Source organism: Staurois parvus, unplaced genomic scaffold (assembly GCF_062004578.1).
Source record: "Staurois parvus isolate SC_StPar_1 unplaced genomic scaffold, SC_StPar_1.0 ptg001971l, whole genome shotgun sequence".
NCBI lineage: Eukaryota > Metazoa > Chordata > Amphibia > Anura > Ranidae > Staurois > Staurois parvus.
The window spans coordinates 46,228-56,653 of record NW_028319767.1 but is presented as its reverse complement, the minus strand read 5'-3'; the positions used below and the strand labels follow the sequence as shown (position 1 = coordinate 56,653).

General features: G+C 28.7%; 1 long non-coding RNA gene across 1 annotated transcript in view; it reads right to left on the bottom strand.

The window, feature by feature from the left end:
• Positions 1 to 3,501: 3,501 nt before the first annotated feature.
• The window catches only part of LOC149433130 (uncharacterized), a 52,173-nt gene continuing 45,248 nt past the window's right edge, over positions 3,502 to 10,426 (bottom strand). Inside the window, exon 2 of the long non-coding RNA XR_016308870.1 lies at positions 3,502 to 5,144. This is a non-coding gene — a long non-coding RNA (uncharacterized LOC149433130). The remainder of the gene's footprint in view (positions 5,145 to 10,426) is intronic.

Genomic DNA, 10,426 nt, shown 5'->3' with positions numbered 1-10,426 from the left:
ATTTTACCAAAAATGTGGGTAATTTATTGCGTTTGTTGGACCTAAAATTCACTTTTTATAATTGACCAAAAATGTGGGTAATTTCTTGCGCTAGTTGGCCGTAAAATTCACTTTTTTTTTTACTTTACCAAAAATGTGTATAATGTATTGCGTTTGTTCGCCATAAATTCACTTTTTATATTTTACAAAAAATTTGCATCATTTATTGCACTTGTTGGCCCTAAAATTCACTTTTTATATTTTACCAAAAATGTGGGTAATTTATTGCGTTTGTTGGACCTAAAATTCACTTTTTATAATTGACCAAAAATGTGGGTAATTTCTTGCGCTAGTTGGCCGTAAAATTCACTTTTTTTTTTACTTTACCAAAAATGTGTATAATGTATTGCGTTTGTTCGCCATAAATTCACTTTTTATATTTTACAAAAAATTTGCATCATTTATTGCACTTGTTGGCCCTAAAATTCACTTTTTATATTTTACCAAAAATGTGGGTAATTTATTGCGTTTGTTGGACCTAAAATTCACTTTTTATAATTGACCAAAAATGTGGGTAATTTCTTGCGCTAGTTGGCCGTAAAATTCACTTTTTTTTTTACTTTACCAAAAATGTGTATAATGTATTGCGTTTGTTCGCCATAAATTCACTTTTTATATTTTACAAAAAATTTGCATCATTTATTGCACTCGTTGGCCCTAAAATTCACTTTTTATATTTTACCAAAAATGTGGGTAATTTATTGCGTTTGTTGGACCTAAAATTCACTTTTTATAATTGACCAAAAATGTGGGTAATTTCTTGCACTAGTTGGCCGTAAAATTCACTTTTTTTTTTACTTTACCAAAAATGTGTATAATGTATTGCGTTTGTTCGCCATAAATTCACTTTTTATATTTTACAAAAAATTTGCATCATTTATTGCACTCGTTGGCCCTAAAATTCACTTTTTATATTTTACCAAAAATGTGGGTAATGTATTGCGTTTGTTGGACCTAAAATTCACTTTTTATAATTGACCAAAAATGTGGGTAATTTCTTGCGCTAGTTGGCCGTAAAATTCACTTTTTTTTTAACTTTACCAAAAATGTGTATAATGTATTGCGTTTGTTCGCCATAAATTCACTTTTTATATTTTACAAAAAATTTGCATCATTTATTGCACTCGTTGGCCCTAAAATTCACTTTTTATATTTTACCAAAAATGTGGGTAATTTATTGCGTTTGTTGGACCTAAAATTCACTTTTTATAATTGACCAAAAATGTGGGTAATTTCTTGCACTAGTTGGCCGTAAAATTCACTTTTTTTTTTACTTTACCAAAAATGTGTATAATGTATTGCGTTTGTTCGCCATAAATTCACTTTTTATATTTTACAAAAAATTTGCATCATTTATTGCACTCGTTGGCCCTAAAATTCACTTTTTATATTTTACCAAAAATGTGGGTAATGTATTGCGTTTGTTGGACCTAAAATTCACTTTTTATAATTGACCAAAAATGTGGGTAATTTCTTGCGCTAGTTGGCCGTAAAATTCACTTTTTTTTTTACTTTACCAAAAATGTGTATAATGTATTGCGTTTGTTCGCCATAAATTCACTTTTTATATTTTACAAAAAATTTGCATCATTTATTGCACTCGTTGGCCCTAAAATTCACTTTTTATATTTTACCAAAAATGTGGGTAATTTATTGCGTTTGTTGGACCTAAAATTCACTTTTTATAATTGACCAAAAATGTGGGTAATTTCTTGCGCTAGTTGGCCGTAAAATTCACTTTTTTTTTTACTTTACCAAAAATGTGTATAATGTATTGCGTTTGTTCGCCATAAATTCACTTTTTATATTTTACAAAAAATTTGCATCATTTATTGCACTTGTTGGCCCTAAAATTCACTTTTTATATTTTACCAAAAATGTGGGTAATTTATTGCGTTTGTTGGACCTAAAATTCACTTTTTATAATTGACCAAAAATGTGGGTAATTTCTTGCGCTAGTTGGCCGTAAAATTCACTTTTTTTTTTACTTTACCAAAAATGTGTATAATGTATTGCGTTTGTTCGCCATAAATTCACTTTTTATATTTTACAAAAAATTTGCATCATTTATTGCACTTGTTGGCCCTAAAATTCACTTTTTATATTTTACCAAAAATGTGGGTAATTTATTGCGTTTGTTGGACCTAAAATTCACTTTTTATAATTGACCAAAAATGTGGGTAATTTCTTGCGCTAGTTGGCCGTAAAATTCACTTTTTTTTTTACTTTACCAAAAATGTGTATAATGTATTGCGTTTGTTCGCCATAAATTCACTTTTTATATTTTACAAAAAATTTGCATCATTTATTGCACTTGTTGGCCCTAAAATTCACTTTTTATATTTTACCAAAAATGTGGGTAATTTATTGCGTTTGTTGGACCTAAAATTCACTTTTTATAATTGACCAAAAATGTGGGTAATTTCTTGCGCTAGTTGGCCGTAAAATTCACTTTTTTTTTTACTTTACCAAAAATGTGTATAATGTATTGCGTTTGTTCGCCATAAATTCACTTTTTATATTTTACAAAAAATTTGCATCATTTATTGCACTTGTTGGCCCTAAAATTCACTTTTTATATTTTACCAAAAATGTGGGTAATTTATTGCGTTTGTTGGACCTAAAATTCACTTTTTATAATTGACCAAAAATGTGGGTAATTTCTTGCGCTAGTTGGCCATAAAATTCACTTTTTTTTTTACTTTACCAAAAATGTGTATAATGTATTGCGTTTGTTCGCCATAAATTCACTTTTTATATTTTACAAAAAATTTGCATCATTTATTGCACTCGTTGGCCCTAAAATTCACTTTTTATATTTTACCAAAAATGTGGGTAATTTATTGCGTTTGTTGGACCTAAAATTCACTTTTTATAATTGACCAAAAATGTGGGTAATTTCTTGCGCTAGTTGGCCGTAAAATTCACTTTTTTTTTACTTTACCAAAAATGTGAGTAATTTATTGCGTTTGCTTGCCCTAAAATTCACTTTTTATAGTTTACCAAAAATGTGCAGAATTTATTGCATTTCTTCACTTTTGAGTGTTTTTTACTGAAATTTTGCATTTGCTTAGACCTTTGCGGTAATATCGTGTGACATATAAAATTGGAACTACCACAACTTTAGTCTCCGGGGGGGTCTGCTTTCAGAAAATATATCATGTCTGGGGGTTTCTGCAATCTTCAGGCCTAAAATTATTATTTTTTTTTTTAAACATGAGTGCAAAAAATGCAAAAGAAGGCATCCAGAGAATGGTCAAGTGTTCTAATGTAATCAAATTTAAGCCGTGGATCATTTCTAACATTTGGAAAAATGATTAAAAAAATGATAAAAAATAAAATAATAATTCTACATTTTTTAACCATTTTTTTTTATTATAGGTCATAATATGTTTTTTTTTTTGTTTTTTTTTTTTAAATAAACTGGAAAGCTTTAGGTTGATATATAAACAAATAAACAGGTTATTTCATAAAGTACCCTTTAATTTGTTACTTACTGTTGCATCTTACACCAACACCAAAAAAAAAAAAAAAAGAAAAAAAGAATAGTTTTTATATAAAAATCTCTTTTTTTTTTTATTTTGACTATATGTATATTTGAAAAGTTTACATGTTGAAATTAAAACATGAATTTATGTTATTATGATTTAAAGATAGAATTACGGCACAAACAATTCACAACTTGGGAGCAAAAAGCCAAACAGAAAGTCAACGTAAAACACGCATTAAAAAGTAAAAAAAAAAAAAAAAAAAAAAAAAAAAAATACTGTACTCCAAATATTTAATTCAAAACCGTAAGTCAATTTAATGTCAGTGAAAAGAAAAAAAGGAAAACATTTTTTTTTTTTTTTTTTTTTTTTTTTAACTGAGCAAACTAAAAATAGTATGGGGGTTTGCATGATATAGCTTTCGTAACTGTGCTTTATTAAATTCATTTTTAAATGTACAGATAACTGAATAATGAACACAAAGGTGCCCTTGGTTCAAATTCTATTTTACAAAACAAACTCACAGTATATAATGTCTAAAATTCCCCAATCTCGGGCACCCCTGTAGGTAACATATGCCAAGTTTTTTTTTTTTTTTTTTTCTTCGATTTGTCTTTTTGATTAGGTTAATGAGTTATCTTCCAGCCTTGCTAATATTTAATATGAATAATACATTAAAAAAAAATTAATTATTCAGTTGGCCTCTCCTGCGTATGATTTTCTACATGACTCCGTGGCTAGGGAACACTCGTCAAATATTTTTTTAATGCATGTATTTTTTTTTTTTTTTTTCCATGACATCCGTTCCAACCAGTTGCATTTCCTGGCTCATAAAGTTTGTTAAATACAAATTTTTTTTTTTTTTTTTTTTGGAATAAAAGGACACAAGTCATTTTTGTAAAATAAAATAAATAAAAAATATATAAAGTTTCCTTGCATATAGTTATTTTTTTTTTTTCAGTATTACAGTAATAAAAGGCAATCCAACACCTTTAATTAAGAACGACCCTAAATATTGATCCCATAAAAAGCAATTATTTCCGACTCGGAAATAATTTAAATATTGACTTTTTTTTTTTTTTTTTTTTTTTTTTAAAGCGGTTGCAGTGGCAATATTTCTCTAAAATGAAAATCCTCTGTGTAATAAAACAATAATTGTTTAAATGTTACTTCACAAAGAAAGGTTGAATAACTCTATACAATATTTTATTTCCTATAAACAAATCACCAAATCCTTATTCTTCTTTTTTTTTTTTTTTTAAAAGAAGGATTCACATCAGTTTCTATGGAAGTTTTTCTACGTCATCAATTCATGGCACATATTGGTATTATTGGCACAGGTTCAAAAAAATCACAGTCCAAATCCAAAAATGTTTTCGTATGGTCAGACCGAAAGAATTTCCTTTTTTAGTTGTCAAAATTTTAGATTTCTCATTTTGTCTTCTATCCAAAAAAAAAAAAAACATATTCCGCAACAGAAAAAAAAAATCAGTCTCTTTACATTTTATAAAAATATATTTGTCCGGTAGAGTTCAGCTCTGTGAGTCCCAGTGGTAAACAAAAATAGTAGACACCTGTTTTTTTTTATTTTTTTATTACAGGTTCACTAACGGAATCCTGTGAAAAGAGAATAAAAACAGAAATATGTTATTTGGAGAAAAATCATAAGTGAACTTATTATTTATTTTTCCATCAATATTATTAATTTTGGAGAATAATTATGAAATAACCTAATCATCATGAATATATATATATATTTTTTTTTTCATCAATATTAAATAATTTTGGAGAATAATTATGAAATAACCCAATCATCATGAATATATATATATATTTTTCCATCAATATTATTAATTTTGGAGAATAATCATGAAATAACCTAATTATCATGAATATATATATATATATATATTTTTTTTTTCCCATCAATATTATTAATTTTGGAGAATAATCATGAAATAACCTAATCATCATGTATATATATATTTTTTTTTTTCATCAATATTATTAATTTTGGAGAATAATTATGAAATAACCCAATCATCATGAATATATATATATATTTTTCCATCAATATTATTAATTTTGGAGAATAATCATGAAATAACCTAATCATCATGTATATATATATATATATATATATATATATATATATATATATATTTATTTTTTTTCCCATCAATATTATTAATTTTGGAAAATAATCATGAAATAACCTAATCATCATGAATATATATATATATATATATATATATATATATATATATATATTTTCCATCAATATTATTAATTTTGGAGAATAATCATGAAATAATCTAATCATCATATATATATATTTTTTTTTTTTCCATCAATATTATTAATTTTGGAGAATAATCATGAAATAACCTAATCATCATGAATATATATATATATATATATATATATATATTTTTTTTTTTTTTTTTTTTTCTTTTTCCATCAATAATATTAATTTGGAGAAAATAAATCAGGAAATACCTTAATCATTAAGAATACCATTTTCCCATCAATATTATTTAAAAAAAAAAAGCAGAAAATAAATAAAAATAATAAATAAAATATTACAGTCATCAATATTTTATACAAAATAAATAAAATATTACAGTCATGCTAATATTTTCTAGAATTGAATAGAGCAGATGGATTCACTCAAGGATCTGCAGTTTTTTTTTCCTTGTTTACGGATCTGCTAAGTTGTATTTCAAGCACTACCTCTAAGACTTCTGATCCCCCGAGAGGCCTTTGTAAAATTTAATAGAAACTCTTTAGCTTGCCCATCAACTCGGGTGTTTCCTTGATCTTTGGGCCTTTGCTGGTGGAATGGAACTTCGAGCCCGAAGCGTTGGAACATTATTCTTGCAGCATATGGTGACTTTCCTGGGTTCAAGGGATTCGGGAATATTGGCGCCCAAGTAGAGCGCTACCCTTCGGGTCTATTAAATCTGAAAATGGCCTCCTTGGGGATCTGAAGCCTCAGAGGTGACTTTCCCGGGTACAAGGGGTCACTGGAATATTACCGCCCAAGTAGAGTGCTACTCTTCGCTTCTCATAATCTGGCAATGGCCTCCTTGGGGATCCGAAGTCTCAGAGGTGACTGTCCCGGGTACAAGGGGTCACTGGAATATTGGGGCCCAAGTATAGCGCTACCCTTTGCTTCTATTAAATCTGGAAATGTCCTCCTTGGGGATCCGAAGCCTCAGAAGTGACTTTCCTGGGTACAAGGGGTCACTGGAATATTGGGGCCCAAGTAGAGCGCTACCCTTCATTTCTATTAAATCTGGAAATGTCCTCCTTGGGGATCCGAAGTCTCAGAGTTGACTTTCCTGGGTACAAGCGGTTATGGAAATCCTTGAATGTTCGCTCCCAAGTATACGTTAGAGTGCTACCCTAAGTTTCTATTACATCTGGCAATGGCCTCCTTGGGGATCCGAAGCCTCAGAGGTGACTTTCCTGGGTACAAAGGGTCACTGGAATATTGGGGCCCAAGTAGAGCGCTACCCTTCGCTTCTATTAAATCTGGAAATGGCCTCCTGGGTGATCAGAGGTCTCAGAAGTGACTTTCCTGGGTACAAGGGGTACGGAAATCCTTGAATGTTGGCTCCCAAGTATACGTTGGAGCTCCACCCTTTGTTTCTATCCTGGTACCCGTATTCGGGGTTGGTCAGCTGCTCAAGTTTGGGGGACTTATTTGGCCCTCGAGAACCTACGATGGACAGCGCCGAGATCTAGAGATCTGAGCACTGAGTTATGTCTCCACGGAGGCCGAGGTGCACCCGCCATCAGGGACACTTGGTGGACCCGGCACGTTGGATTTCCTCGGCTTTGCCTATCTCAACCAATGTTGTAACTTAATGAAAAATTTCAAATTTTTCAAAATTTACACCCCAGGAATGTGTTCTTGTCCCTCGCAAGATACAATCTACGGCTCGTATGGGTACAACAGGAAAAAAAGACGATGGATGCCACTTGCTGCCCATATGGAAGAAAAATATATTTAAAAAATATTCTTCAAAAATATATTGACATATTTAAAATGCTACAATTTTTGGCTGTATTCAATATATTAAAAAAAATTATATATAAATATATATATATACTGTATGTTGAAATGCATTTTTATTGCAAAATATATTAAAAAATATTTTTAAAAATACATTTTTAAATATGATGAATGTCTTATAAAAATACAAATGTACATTTTTTTGGAAGACATTTACAAATATATGTAAAAATATAGTTAAAATTACTTTTTTATATGTAAAAAAAAATCTGACTTTTTTTTAAACATATATATAAAAAAAAATCATTTTAACATATATTTTTACATATATTTGTAAATGCCTTCCAAAAAATTCACATTTGTATTTTTAAAGAAATACAGTATATTTGAAATAATGTATTTTTAAAAATATTTTTCATATATTTTGTAATAAAAAAACGCATCTTAACACACACACACACACACACATACAAATACACATACTGTGTGTGTTAAAATGCGTTTTTTAATTACAAAATATATGAAAAATATTTTTAAAAATACATTTCAAATATGCTGTATGTCTTTTAAAAATAAAAATCTACATTTTTTGGAAGGCATTTACAAATACAGGTAAAAATATATGTTAAAATGACTTTTTTATATGTTAAAAAAAATCTGAAGAATATAGTTAAAAAAACATTATTTTTAAAAATATATATCGTTTTTTGAAAAAATATATTCTTCAGATTTTTTTTAACATCTATATAGAAAAAGTAATTTTAACATGTAGTTTTAGATATATTTGAAAATGCCTTCCAAAAATAAAGATTTGTATTTTTAAAGACATACAGTATATTTGAAATAATGTATTTTTAAAAATATTTTTCATATATTTTGTAATTTAAAAAAAGCGCATTTCGACACACAGTATGTGTTTGTGTGTGTGTGTGTGTGTGTGTGTGTGTGTGTGTGTGTGTGTGTGTGTGTATATATATATATATAAACACACACACAATGTGTTGAAATGCGTTTTTTATTACAAAATATATAAAAAATGTTTTTAAAATACATTTCAAATCTACTGTATGTCTTTAAAAATACAAATCTACATTTTTGGAAGGCATTTTCAAATATATGTAAAACTGCATGTTAAAATAACTTGTTTATATGTTAAAAGAAGAATCTGAAGAATATATTTAAAAAAAATTATTGTTAAAAAAAAAATATTTTTTAAATGAAATAATGTATTTTAAAAAATATTTTTTATATATTTTGTAATAAAAAAACACACTGTGTATATGTGTATTTATATATATATATATATATATATATATATATATATATATTTTTTTTTTTTTTTTTTTTTTTTTTCTTATTGAAATATATTGAATTTGGCCAAAATTGTAGCATTTCAAATAATATTTGGGAAGAATATTTTTAAAATAATATTTTCTTCCATGTGGGTGACTTTGTTATATATCTGCTGTACAATAATACATTTGCAGAGTTATGTACAAAGTTAAATTTTTTTTTTAAATTGTTGATTGGCAGTTTGTGCATTTTTGTAATATTCCAGAATAAATGTCACATGTAGACATAAATCAGTACAATGGGACAGATGTGCCGCTACATCATTGTAAGTCCAGTAAAATGTACTGAAGTGCAGGAACTGACAAGCGTGAAATAAACAGGACCGTGAACTTGGGACAACCAATCCGCCGCTAGATTTATGGCGACTACAATTCCTGGAGGTTATACAAGGAACAATCGGACCGCTAGTCGGCCCGGCAGACATCACCCTGGGGGGGGGGAGGGGAGTTCACGCTTGCATTTTAGAACTGTCTCCAGCCCTTAGCTTGCCCCTTATCCAATAACAGTGCCCCTAGTGGCCAACAAGGCACTCAGATTGGATGGTGGGATGGCAGGGGTGGGGCATAGCTCTAAAATTGGAGCTCAAGCTGATTTTAATGTTTTGGGATTTTTAAATTTTTTTTTTTTATTTTTTTTTTTTAGTTCTCAGGTCTCTTTTTTTTTTTTAAGTTCACAGATTCCTTTTTAGTTCTGAGGTCTCTTTTTTTTTTTAAATTCACATGTCCCTTTTTTTTTTTCAGTTCTGAGGTCTATTTTTTTTTTTTTTATTTAGTTCTCAGGTCTCTTTTTTAATTTTTTTTAAGTTTTAGTAAGGGGTTCCGTGTGATTTAGCTATGAAAAGCTTTACCCTATTATCCATAGTTTTAATTAAAATTATTAAATATCGCAACAGACTATGAGGGGTCGGAATGCAATTTTTTTTTTCTGCTTGTGTGGCAAAACAGTCAACGGTTGTCTGAGAGGAGGGGATTGTTTTGCTTTCCCCGGACTAAAACTGCAGGAATTGAGAGGTTGAATTTTAATGGGCATCAGATTTTGTTTCCTAAAAGTAAATCTTAATTATTTTTAGCTGCACTGCTAAAAATCATATTTTTTATTTGATATTATTGCTAATAATAATAATTGTATTATTATTATTAATTATTATTATTATTTATTATTATAAGTATCTACTGAAGCTGCCAATTCTATAGCTAGCTCAACACTCTGCACAAAACACTCTGCGACATAGTTACACATCGCTTCACTGATTATTTTCCTGGTGACCAATCTAGAGCACCACTGAGATCACAAATTATCCTCACTTCTTCCTGCCCTAAAGAGGTTTCTCGGGGTATTTTTTAATCCATAAAGCGTAGAATCTTCCTAAACCACCTGGGGTATTAAATAAAAAAAAAAGCATAATATAAATAATGTATTTGAGGAAAAAATAAATAACTAACACCACGATCATTATTTGGACAAACTATGTATTATACATGGAGATCATATCCCCCTTATGTATTATACATGGAGATCATATCCC